Here is a 14435-nt window from a genome sequence, read left to right on the forward strand (position 1 = left end):
GCTTTTACTACATACTACGGTACATACACCAAAATAATATTTTTACAAGTTTTGTCTGTCTGTCAGTCTGTCTGTCTGTTTGTTCTGGCTAATCACTGGAACGGCTAGACCGATTTTGACGAGACTTTCACTGATAGAGGCTGATGATATAAGGAGTAACTTAGGCTACTTTTTTTTTAATTAATTTTAGCATCGCGTGATTCAGCTATTCATTAATAAAATGTAATGTTTCCGAAGCGAAGCGAGGACGGGTCGCTAGTTATTCAATAAATTCTAATAAGTAGCACTTTGAACATAAATCACGACACGTTACATTTGTGGCTAATCAATATTGACTATCGTTGCATAGTTAACGCTATCGAGTTTGACATCACACTTACTGAAGTTGCATCTATACTTAATATTATAAAGAGGAAAGATTTGTTTGCTTGTTTGTTTCGAATAGGCTCGGAAACTACTGGACCGATTTGAAAAATTATTTTTCCATTAGAAGCCGACATTGTCCCTGATGAACATAGGCTACTTTTTTTTATTATTTTTTTATTTTATTTTTTTTGGTTTCATGTCTGTTTTAATGTATCCGAAGCGAAGCGAGGGCGGGTCGCTAGTGTTATAATAATTGTGGGGTAATTTCGAAAAATAAGAACGGTCCGGTCTTCATGTGAATATTGATATCAAAATGTTTATTTCTTTTTTATAATATGAAGTCGTCGTGGCCTAAAGGATAAGGCGTCCGATGTATTCGCATGTAGCGATGCATCGGTGTTCGAATCCCGCCGGCGGCAGGTACAATTTTTTTAATAAAATACGTACTTCACAAATGTTCACGATTGAGTTCCACGGTGAAGGAAAATAACATCGTGTAATAAAAATCAAACCCGCAAAAATATAATTTGCGTAATTACTGGTGGTAGGACCTCTTGTGAGTCCGCACGGGTAGGTACCATCACCCTGCCTATTTCTGCCGTGAAGCAGTAATGCGTTTCGGTTTGAAGGGTGGGGCAGCTTTTGTAACTATACTGAGACCTTAGAACTCATATCTCAAGGTGGGTGGCCATTTACATTGTAGATGTCTATGGGCTCCAGTAACCACTTAAAAACCAGGTGGTCTGTGATCTAGTCCACGCACCTAAGCAATAAAATAAAAAAAATATGGGAGAACAAGCTCATTGCCCACATGGTGTTTAGTGGTTATCAGAGTCTATAGACGTCAAGACGTGTATACCAATAGCTTCTGTCATGAGGTCGAACTCGATAGGATTATACGACTGTCAGAAAACGCTAAAGGTTGTGATGGTATGGTGGTACCACAATGCCAAGTCGCGCAGTTTTTGATCTTGTATCTTTCTGAAATGCTATTATAATAATTTCACATTTGTCCATCACTAGACACAGATAAAGATGTATGAAGTCGTCGTGATCTGAGCCCAGTTTTCGGATCTCGTCCGTTTGTTTTCGGGTACTTCTGACTAGTATCAAAGGACAATGCCCACTGAATTTCTCGCCGCATCTTCTCAGTGACGTTTCCGATCCGGTGGTAGATTCTGCGAAGCACGGCTCTTGCTAGGGTTCGTGTTAGCAACGTCGTCAGGTGAGCCCCGTGAGCTCACCTATTAGTTCGACGAATCTAGAATAGCTACTAGAATAGGTAGGAAAAAAAAGTACTATATTTCAAATTTATCTCTTAAAACAAACGCTAAATAAATAAAACTATATCTAAGCTATATTGTGTATGTGTTTATAAAGTTTCACTTCTTTGTCAATTCTTTTCCATTCCAAGCAATATTTTTACTTTCTGTTCTACAATATTTTCCATTACTAAAACAGATAGATAATTAACGTTTTTTTTACAATGAAAAATGGTGAAGTCGAATTAAAAAAAAAAGAAGCCCAATTTTAAGGTCGATTTCCAAATAAATAAATAAAACATCACACCCCCCAAATTCGGTCACCGAAACGTCATGATTTAGAACCATCAGACACAACAATACAAATCAAGTTAACAATCTACTCGACAAATCACGTTCGCCGACTCACTTATGAACACAGTGGATGCAAACAATGGTTACGCAGTTTTACTGTAGCATGGGACGTGCGTGGACACTCCGGCACTATAAACAACGTGTTTTGTCGGCGTATGGTCCGAGTGTAAGCGACATCATCTTCAACCCAATTTTTTTCCCTACCTATGCTGATAGCCTTGAGAGGCTATTTCAACTTCACCCTAACGTGTAGGTGAGCTCACAGGCTCAAACCAGAGCGTTGCTAACACTGACCCTAGCAAGAGCAGTGCTTCGCAGAATCTACCACCAGATCGGAAATGCGACCCACTTAGAAGATCCGGTGAGAGACTCAGTGGGCTGTCTCTATCGGTTAATTCGCTCGTCGAGCCCTTCGTCTCAAGCGACGGGTTCGACGAGAACGTGACCGGTGCTTGTGGTACCTAAAAGCACCGTCAATGGATCGGGAGGATCCGTAATGACGTGTTTTGGGCGACATCGACTGTTTACCATTCTATCTACAGGATCGGGTATGTAATTTATCTTCAATGCAAAGTTTATTTATCTTTATATAGTTATATATTTCCTCTCTGCGTGTGTTTGTCACTGAACTCCTCCTAAACGGCCGGACCGATTTGAATGATTTCTCTTGTATTCGTTTGGGTGGCACCTTGGATGGCTTAGATTCAGAAACCAGCCCGGCAGATGGCACTGCATTCGGTATCTAGGTTATTTATCTATACTACAACTAAACGGCTGGATCGACTTGAATGAATTTTTGCAGGACAACGTCTGTCGGGTCCGCTAGTAACGCTATGTGTTTGTATACATTGGCGGGCTTAATGCTTAAATCACTCTCTATGAGTCAACTAAACGTAATTTCTCTACCAATTTATTTGCCAAAAAACAGTACAAACCAAACATATGATATACATATTTAAAAAAATAGCTAAAACAAAAACCAAAAAAGTTACCACCATAAAAATTTACATATAAGTAGGAAGTGAACTTAAGAAAAAAAGAAAAAATAAAATTTACAAAAAAGAAAAGAAATAAAAACAACACAATACAAGAGAAAATTAAATTTACAAAAAAAAAAAAAAGAAAAAAGCAACACAAAACACACATATGTACATCCTCGTTTTTTTTTTATGCAGAAAAAGTGACTGTAGTTGTTTTGAAACATACATACACAAACACTTACAAATAAATCCATATTCATATTCTTGAAACAGCCGCAGGTACACAAAAATACATACTACACATAAGTGTAAATTATATAATTTTTGCAATTGCTGATCGGTATGGATGGAGGCTCTACGAAGGTCTGTAGGGTTGCTAGTCATATAATATAAACTACGGCGGTCTTGTTTAATTACGATGAGTACTAATTAGTTGCAAATTAATCACAAGTTGCGACTTAAGGATGTAATTTTTATATTTTTATATTTTACTTTAGATTTGATTAAGCTTAACTTATATAAATGAGTGTCTGAGAAGTCTCATAAAAATGCTTGCGTTTCGCGCTTTTGTGTTAATTCCTAGATGGGTATACGAGTTCACGACCCACCTAGTGATAAGTGATTACCAAAGCTCCTTCGCGTCGTAGCGTGAATGCCGCAAAGCTCAATCGTACTGTGTAACGGCTGCTCCTATTTTGAAAACGGAACGCATTACTATGCAACACACGCCGAGCTTACAAAACGCCCTATTCCCAGTGGGAGCATACGAACACAAATACGAACAGACAGCCCATAATGTCCTCTGGGAATGCACTATATAGAATACGCGATATGCTAAGTATGTAAAGCATCGAATCTGATCTCATCTCTATATATAAAAATGAATTACTGTTCGTTAGTCTCGCTAAAACTCGAGAACGGCTGGACCGATTTGGTTTTGGTTTTGGTCTTAAATTATTTGTGGAAGTCCAGAGAAGGTTTAAAAGGTAGATAAATGAATGAAAACTTACGGAATTAACTAAAAATAACAATTTTGTTTTTCCTTTGATGTGTCCCCCGTCGGACGGATTCCTTTTGTTTGTTTTATGTTTATTTTATACAAAAGTTTAGGTCTTTTAATTATCGATTGAGGCACTACGAAGTCTGCCGGGTCAGCTAGTATTGACATAAAGAACAAGGCAGCTCCTAATGAAGGCTCTATAAATTGTACTATTTTATCGTTGGTTAGTCAATTGTTTTTTTTTTTTTGTTAAGTAGCTGTTGGTGAGATTTAATGTTTTTATTTTATTCCTTAGATGGGTTGATGGTTATTGATTCCTGGTGTTAAGTGGTTACTAGAGCCTATAGACATCGACAACGTAAATGCGCCACCCAACTTGAAATATAAGATCTAAGGTCTCAAGTTTAGTTGCAACAGCTGCCCCACCCTCCAAATCGAAACGAATGGTGGTGGTACCTTTTTTTTTTTTTTTTTATTGCCCTTGTAGGCAGACGAGCATACGGCCCACCTGATGGTGAGTGGTTACCGTCGCCCATGGACTTCAGCAATGCCAGGGGCAGAGCCAAGCCGCTGCCTACCGCTTAATACTCTCCACAAGCCTCGTTTGAAGAAGGACATGTCATAGCGCTCAGGAAACACCGTGGAGGGGAGCTCATTCCATAGCCGGATGGTACGTGGCAAAAAAGATCTCTGGAAACGCACTGTGGATGACCGCAGTGGCTCCAGGTAGTATGGATGAACTCTACTCCGGTGGCGGGCGGTGCGATGGTAAAAACGAGATGCCGGTATCATCTCGAACAATTCCTCAGAGCACTCCCCATGGAACATACGGTACAAAATACAGAGAGAACCGAAGTCCCTCCGCAGACCCAGAGGTTCCAAACGATCCGTGAGAATGGGATTATCGACAATCCGAACGGCCCTCCTCTGTATGGAGTCAAATGGAAGAAGCTGGTATTTGGGAGTCCCGGCCCAGAGATGGGAGCAGTACTCCACGCGAGGCCGGACTTGTGCTTTATAAAGCAAAAGCCTTTGTCCAGGCGTGAAGTACCGCTTCGCTCTGTTGAGGACTCCCAGCATTTTGGACGCCAACTTGGCTTTGCCTTCCAAATGACTCCGAAACTGGACATCGCTCGAAATGTCGACCCCAAGTATCCCAATACTCTCGGAAGGTTGCAGGGATACTCCTTGGAATTGCGGCGCCATGACAAAGGGGTCCTTCTTCGCAGTGAACGCGCAAACTTGTGTCTTTATCGGGTTGAATTGAACCAAGTTTAATTCACCCCATTCGGAGACTCGCCCCAGAGAGTTCTCCACTTCAGACACAAGTTTTGATCGTCTCTCTTGCACCGCGCTCCGAGAGAGACTCTGATGGCCGATATATCGCGCATCCCCCGTGCTGTCATCCGCATAGCAATGCATGCCATCAATAGACAGCATGTCATTGACATACAGGATGAAAAGCGTGGGGGAGAGCACCGAACCTTGTGGAACGCCAGCGTTAATGGTCATGGTATCAGAACAGTCACCCTCTACAACGACCGTGATGCTCCGCCCATCCAAAAAGCTAGCGATCCACTTGCAGAGACCCTCGGGGATTCCGTAAGATGGTAGCTTCGATAGAAGTGCCCTATGCCAGACCCTGTCGAAGGCCTTCGCGATATCAAGGCTCACAGCAAGAGCCTCGCCCTTGCTCTCCAAGGCTTCAGCCCACCTGTGAGTAAGGTATACAAGAAGATCGCCAGCTGAGCGACCGTGACGGAAACCGTACTGTCGGTCACTGATCAGCTGGCGATCCTCAAGATACTTCAGGAGTTGTGTATTTATTATTCGCTCCATCACCTTGGAAAGCAAGGAAGTTATCGCGATAGGCCTATAGCTCGACGGGTCCGACCGGTCACCCTTCTTGGGGATAGGGTGGACGTGGGCGGTCTTCCATGAAGACGGAACCCTGTTAGCGCAATAAGAGAGGCGATACAAACGCGTTAGCGCAGGTGTCAGCTCAGGGGCGCACGTTTTCAGAACCACTGCGGGGATGCCGTCTGGCCCACTCGACTTATGGACGTCCAGGAGTCGGAGCTCCCGCCTAACTGCACACTGTGTGAAGCAGATATCCGGCAGGGAGCTATCACACTGGGGGATGTTCGGTGGAGTGGCACCCCCGTCGTCCACAGTCGAGTTCGAGGCGAAGAGTTTGACCAGAAGGTCAGCCTTCTCTTTCGCGCTGTGGGCCAGAGTGTCATCGGACTTGCGCAGTGGTGGGAGACTAGACCTGCAAAAGTTTCCTTCTGCAGCTTTGGCGAGCGACCAAAAAGCACGGCTCCCGGAGGGATAGCTCTTTAATCGCTCGCCAACTCTAGCAACGTGCTCCGACTTCGCCTTGGCAATTACCTTCTTGTAGGACCTGGAAGCGGCGTTATATTTCCGCCTTTCCCCTGAGATGTTAGGATCCCGACGTCTCCTGGCATTATCCCATGCCACGTATGCGGACCGCTTGAGGTGTGCAGCATCCCTACTGGCATTGTTATACCAGGGTCTGCTGCGACCCCCAACGGGCACTTCAGAGGAGGGAATAAACAATTCCATCCCCCGGAGCACCACGTCTTTAAGACGGTCCGCACAGACGTCAGGATCAGCAGAGGAAAAGCAGAACCGCCCCCATGGGTAGGATGCGTAAAATTCACGCAATCCATCCCAATCTGCTGACATATACCGCCAAACTCTACGATACCCGGTCGTCCTTCGACGACCGGGACGAGAGAGTGGTACGGCAGCACGAATAAGGCAGTGATCAGACGATCCTAGCGGAGCGTCGACCACCACACTGTATCCGGCCGGATCTGTGGTCAGCAGAAGGTCCAACAAAGAAGGCTCGTGCCCCTCGATATCTGGGACACAGGTGGGCTGTGTCACCAGCTGGGAGAAGCCGTAGGCCAAGGCGAAATCGTAGGCAGTCCGACCCGGGAGGTCAGTGGTTCTGGACCCCAACCACTCTTGGTGGTGAGCGTTAAAGTCTCCAAGAACCACCACCTCCGCAGATGGGTACTGCTCAAGCACGCGGTTAGTCCCCTCTTGCACATGCTCAAACAGAGCATCACTGCTGTGGGACCTGTACAGGCACGCGTAGATTCGGATACAGCCCCCGTGATCCACGCGCAGCCACAATAGGGACAGGTCCCGTTGTTCGAGGCCCCGAAGACGGCGATAACAGACATCCGCCCGGACGAATACGCACACCCCGGCTTTACGTAGGAAGTTGTGCTCCAATACGTAGCCGGGGTATTCAAGGTATGAGGTATCGTCTGGAGCAGATATCTGCGTCTCCGTTAAAAAAAGCAGGGCAGGCTGCGCCGTCTCAAGGTGGTGGTGTACGGCGTCAAGGTTGCTATGTAGGCCCCTGACATTGCTGAAATCCACATTAAATGTGGAATGGGGAACCGCCTGTAAAACCCTTTTCTTTTTTTTCGACTTCATAAATTTTATTTCTGGAGAGTAGGATTAGGAGAGGTAGGATGTTCGAGGTGAGATCGAGGCAACACCTGAATGAAGCGCGGAACATAGTACGTGCTCGACCACGGGTTGCGTGAGAGACTGACGCAGGGCATGGAAGGGCCCCCAGTCCACCCTGCGTACGATCGCCGGGATCCACTCCGGTCTCCGACTCCGGCACGACGACCGCACGACAGGATTTTACACCGGTTGGCGGGACAGCTTCCCGGGGCGGAGTTTAGTAGAGACACCCGGGTTCAGGTCCCCTACTGACCGGCGGGCGGCAGCGGATACCGTTTCACTAGGTCTCCCTATACCCCCGTCAAACAATCATGCCCCGCGAGCTCGCACGCACGTCTGCTCCGCATGTTCCAGGCGTCACCAAGACTCACCCCCAGCAAGGAAGGGGAAAAGGAAGGAATAGAACTGGCTCTCCAACCCACACGCCGGAACACAGCTAGGCTATTTGGCGGCGGACTCTAGTTGGAGGGTGGTCGCCAGCCAGTCGGACAAGTCCTACCACCGATTATGTATTCGGCTCCCGTTTTGCACCACCCAGGGGCAGGGGTCACTTGTAGGGAATCGCGGGTTAAACCTACGGAAGCGGGAAGCACCAACCCCCGCGCGGACTCACAAGAGATCCTACCACCAGATAAAATGTTTCAAAGTTTTTTTTTTTAGTTTTTTTATTTGATTGTAATTTGTTTTTTTATATATTTACTTTTGTATTATATTCATCTACCCTAAATGGATAAGACACCCGGTCTATTTGTATCGTGCGATACGACTATGCCGCTATTCAACTCCACATTCAGCCACCAATTCTTATGATGGAATAAGTAGCCGGTGTAAGGTCACGAATGGCATCCACGACGAAGAAATAGCATCGTGTAATAAAAATCAAAGCCCAAAAATTATAATTTGCGTAATTATCTGGTAATACGTGTCACAAGTCCGTGCGGGTAGATACCACCACCATGCCTATTTTTGGGACAGCGGTTTTGCTATGCAATTGACACTTAGAGTCACATCTCAAGATGGGTGGCGGCAAAAAGAGCGCCTGTTATCTTTCAACATAATATTAGATTTAGAGTACAGGCTTACGACGCAACCTCAGTGGATTTCAATCAACCTCTACGCGCCTCCATCGGCTAAGCTCTGTCGTAGCATGAAGTTAGGCGAGATCCGACGATACCGGAATCGTGCTGCCATCTCTCGGGAATCGTGCTGCGTTTCGTTTAGCTACCAAACTAATGACCGTCTCCGACATATATATTCTTCAATTTGATTATGTCGTCGGTATGTTACCATACCAGACTTCATGTTACATTGAATTCCTCGCCTCCATTTGACTGCCATTAGGATACCCTACCGTTGGAACAGAGGAAGAACTTGGTTGCCTGTCATGACTTACGCGAGTGTGGTGTTCGCTCACGCGGCCTGCACACACATAAACACTCTCCAATCTCTACAATCCCGCTTTTGCAGGTTAGCCGTCGGAGCTCCTCCGTAGTTCGTGATTCGATAAGGCTATGCGTCATGATAATCGCCTTATCGTTGCCGCCGCTGACTACTCCTCGAATCCTGATCACGCAGGAGCCAGTCACCGTCGACGCCCTAGACACGTCCTTACGGATCCATCAGATCCAATAACCTTTCCATTAGAAGCCTTCTGCTCTAACACTAGGAGCAGGCTTAGGGACCCCGGTAACCTCACTCGTTGATCTCGACAAAGAGCTCGACGTGCAACCTAACCTATGAATCAGCTCTCTGAGTTTCTCGCCGGATCTTCTCAGCGGGTCGCGATTCCGATCCCGTAGTAGATTCATTCGCGAAGCAGCTGCTCTTGAGTTGTTACCCCTTGGCCACAGCCGAGAGCGGTGCGAATTGCGGTGCGTCGTGAGGCGCGGCAAGCGGGAGCGGCGAAAACAAATGGTAGACAACCTATGAAGTATGCCACAGCTACTGGCGGTGCGTTTTGCGGTGCGTTGCGAGGCGCGGTGAGAGGTGCGTGACATCTGGCGGCGACGAGCTGCGCCATGTGCGAGTGAAACAAATGTACTAGACAATATGGAGGCGGCCACAGTTCAGAGCGGCGCGCGCGGCGGTGTCGGTGGACGCATTGAGGCATCGCGCGACCGAAACAAATCATTTTGTTTTTACCGCGCGTTGAGCTAATAAAATATAATGGATGTGGAACAATTCATTAGTGAAATACTGAGTAGACCAGAAATATGGATGTTAAAACATCCACATCATAAATATAGGCATGTTATAAAAAAAAATGTGGGACGAAATAAAACAACAATTTTCTGGTACTAATGGTTTCCTAGATACTCTTGGATAGGATTATTGAAATAAAATTGGAAATTTGAATTGATTTCGTATTCTAGATGCTTGAACCGTTGCTCGATTATTCCGTCTTGATCTGCGTACGCTATTGTGAATATTGGAGTCTCCAAACTGGGAAACAAACTGCTGAAAATCTGCATCTCTGTCTCCATCACTTTCTTTTAAGGCACAAAACCTTTATAATCAATATCGCGTGCTTTTTGTTTGCTTTTACACTTTTCGTAAAAATACGAAATTTATTAGTTAGAATACCAAACGCGTACTGAATTGTGACACTTGCCCGGGATAATATTCTGTCGAAAATTATTTGTTCCGCATTTAAACTACCCGGTGGATATATATGGGCGCATCAAATAATTTTTAAGAGGATAGGCTTTATCAAAAATTAACACGTATGGTAAATTGAGATTTGAAGGTTGAATCTATTAATAATCTATTTATCGGGATAGTTCTTATATTCCTAATATTCCTAATAGAATACCTAATAAATAGCGTGAAATTCGCCAAGTCCTCTCTTTTTCTAACTGGGTGCCTATTCTTAATTGAATAATATCTTCAGCTAAGAACGCACTTATTTCAAGGTAATATCGTGCCACTTTTGAAAGGGAAATTTGATAGGGCTTTCTAAATACGTGCACCTCTGCCGCCGCCGCCGTCGCAACTAGTCTAGCTGTGGCATACCCCCGCAAGTCACACCGCTCGCCGCGCCTCCCAACGCACCGCAAAACGCACCGCCAGTAGCTGTGGCCAGGCCCTCAAGTCTCCTTCGGAGGCGCTCGGGCGGCTGTTAGCAAATCCCACCCCTCCTGGCTGGGCCTTTGCTCGCCCACCTGTCCTGGTGAAACTGGAAAGGTCTCCGAACCACCAGTAATATTTCAATCCTAAAAAAAAGAACTTGGTTGATATTAGATTATTTGATTGGGGTTACTTTTTCTTTAGTCATCGTGCTGCTTAAAAACCTTACCTGCTCCACCGCTTCTACTTGCTCTTCGTTTGAAAATCATTTGAAAATCACAGGAACCATTTTCCAACCACACATACAGTGCAGCCGTATTCCCACTCTCCTTATGAAATACAGTATTACCGACCGGTTCGAATTTGAATCTAAGTTCGTCTGCTCTGTGCATAAACCACAAATTTTCAACAGAACGATTTTCATGCATACAAGTGCGTGGTTCGACTAGGAGCGTTTGGCTATAAAAATATCATTGTCCAAATTTATAATTGATTTGATTATTAATTTTACATTCTCAAATTTTATTTGTTCTCGCAACTTTCTTATTTTTGTTTGAATTTAGTCGTCCGTGACAACAAAAAACCCGGAGTCGAATATAGTAAAACTTAAATTATAAACCGTAAAAATAGTTTAAATTATGTATACTGAATAAAGCATTGGGGCGATCGATGATCTTATTTCATTAGTAAGACGACTTCGATAAGGATTAAAGGCTTGTTGCAACCCGCTTGAATTAGTTGCTGCTGAAATTAGTTGCTGTTGAATGTGCGGCAACCGCAAATAATAATACATAAAACTATAATACCAGCTGATATTATTGATTTAACGAACTAAAATTTCATACGAAAATAATTTAATAAGGAAAAACTAAATTCTTGCCACATACAGCAGTTTCCCGGGCATTGTTGATTAAAGTCAATTCCTAAATATTATCATCTAACGAATTGTCCAAGCTAATAAAAATATGGTTTTAAAAAAAAAAAAATTATATTAGGTGTGTGGACGATCTCACAGCCCACCTGTTAAGTGGTTACTGGAGCCCATAGACATCTACAACGTAAATACGCCACACACCTTGAGATATAAGTTTTAAGGTCTCAGTATAGTCACAACGGCTGTTCTACCCTTCAAACCGAAACGCATTTCTGCTTCACGGCAGAAATACGTGGGGCGGTGGTACCTACCCGTGCGGACTCATAAGAGGTCCAACCACCAGTAATTACGCAAATTATAATTTTGCGGGTTTGATTTTTATTACACGATGTTATTCCTTCACCGTGAAAGTCAATCGTGAACATTTGTTAAGGGCGTATTTCATTAGAAAAATTGGTACCTGCCTGCGGGATCCGAACACCGGTGCATCGCTAGATACGAATGCACTGGACGTCTTATCTTTTAGGCCACGACAACTTCAAATTCGCATCGAGTTTCAGAAACCAGGTGATGGTGTGCGGAAAATATAAAGCGGCAGTTGTGACCTTGGTTGGACCATTCTACCAGGAGAAAGCTGAGCTTTAGTTCGCATAGCTGGATAATCAGTTCCACGATCGGTCTGCAGGTGAACTCAATGCAAGACGCTTTTGCTTTGTTAGGGACTTTTCTCAACTTTATTTATTTTTTTATTTATAACTTTATATACTAGACAGTATAAAGGCGGACTTAATGCCATAGGCATTCTCTGACAGTCTACCTTAGCGGATGCAGAAATGAACCTTGGCAGGTGTAGTGTGATAGTGATATTACTTAAACAAATGTGTATATATAACATACATAATATGTATAGATACAAATACTCGTACTTAAATAAAGACATATACAAAAATATATACATACATATAAAAATAATTTCATAAAGTAATTTTTAAATCAAAGTAAAGTAAAGTATTTTCTTAATATTTATTGTTGCTTTATATTACCAAAACTTCACTCTTTTCTCCTTAATGTAAGCTTTGCGGGTAGCTTACAATACGTCAGGTATTTTTTTTATATTAATACAAGCTGATCAATGTTCACGAATGAATTTCTCTATAAATAATACCGTGTAAAAATGACGTCACGCAAATTTTATATTATTGTAAGGTAATGGGTATTGATAATGTTAATAATATTTTCTTTGATTGAAAAATGGTTTTGAGGAGTAGGCTATTTGATTACATTCTTTTGTGAAAAACAATCGTTAATTATCAATATTTAAAATACAATAACGGCCGTCTGGTATAGTGGTAAGTGACATGGTCACTACACAAGGGGGCGCGAGTTCGAATCCCGCCAAGGGAAGATATTTGTATGGTAAATATAAATGTCTTTTACAGGGTTATGGATGTATATTAAATATATGTATGTGTTTAATAAAAAAATCTTACATTTATTTCCGTTATCTGGTACCTGTAACACAAGTTCTTTACGAACTTATCACGGGACCAGTTAACGTGACCTGATTGTTAGTAAATATTTAATATATATTTATATATTTATATAATACGTGTTTAAGATTTGTTTATCTTCAATATGACGTCACCATTGGCTTTATTCGAACTACATACTTAAACCTAAGCCTATATTTTTCATATACTGTGTGTTCTACTCAACTCAAAGCATGGAGGTAGTTATGACTTCAAAATTTAAAAAACATAATATGTTGGATAAAAATCCGATCATGGTTTGTTTTAAGGCGACGCCTTTCATTATACCACTGATGATGTTACAACTAGAAAACTGATGACATTTTCTATTAATAATTAAAATATAATTGCATAGAAAATTTAAAAAAAAAAAAAATGTGGTGTCATGGGACACCAGGTAGGAACGAAGTTCCTTCGGCCAATGTAGAATCGACACAATTTGCAAAAAAAAAATCGTGCTCAATTTTATGTTGGTTTTCTTGATTTTTCTCTTAAATTTTGCTGATTAGTTTTTATTTAAGTACAGGAAAGTATTTAGGAAATTCAGTATTTTAGGAAATAATAAATTACGTAAAATAAAAATAAAATCGTAATTCAAATTATCAATTAAAATAACAAAATATGTCTCTTTATTTTTGTTTGACAACATAAAATTACATAGAAATAGAAATAATTACAAAATAGAGAGAGAAGGGATGAGAGAACGAAAAGAAAGAGGGAGAAAGAGAAAGGTATTATACACTACTCGCTTGTGTATACGACTGTCGCGCCTGCGCACGTCTCATTTAACGGTTTTATTCCACGCACTTTTTTCCACGGATTTTTTCCACGCACTTTTTTCCATGGATTTTTTCTTACGGTTTTACTATCACATTTTTTTCAGTTCGGTCGCGCAGCAAAATCCCTATCCCCTCCAAGCCTGCCGTAAGGAACTTCGTTCCAATAGTTGTAATTTATCTTTTGTATTTCATCAATTTATTTAATCGTGCAATTGAATATTGTGATACAATTGTTATATAATTCAGGTGAAGAATCGATCTAACATCTCAAGGTTTCACATTCACATTAACATTTCTATTCGGTAAAGGTCTAGGCGTCATTCAAACTTAAAAAAAAGCCCAGGAAAATCAATGAATTTTTCACGAGCCCGTCTCATTTATCGTACACTTTATATCTACCGAGTAATACAACCTGCAACTCGTCATCAAACGCGTCTGCTCGAGTTTTTATCCGCAATGACATGTTGGCCGGCACATGCAGAATATTTACGATCCAGCTCTATAGAGTTATGGGTTTCGGTGCCGGGCAGCCATTACGCGAACAATGGTTCATGCATACACAGTGTTTTAGTGTTTGCCTGCGGTTTTTTGATCAAACGACCCGTAGCTGGTTCTGTGACCTGTTTGAATCGGGTAAAGTATTTGATAGTAAATTAAATAATAATATATTCCTTTATACTATACCATTTATACTATACTATAATATATTCCTTTT

This window comes from Bombyx mori, chromosome 25 (assembly GCF_030269925.1).
Source record: "Bombyx mori chromosome 25, ASM3026992v2".
Classification (NCBI taxonomy): Eukaryota; Metazoa; Arthropoda; class Insecta; order Lepidoptera; family Bombycidae; genus Bombyx; species Bombyx mori.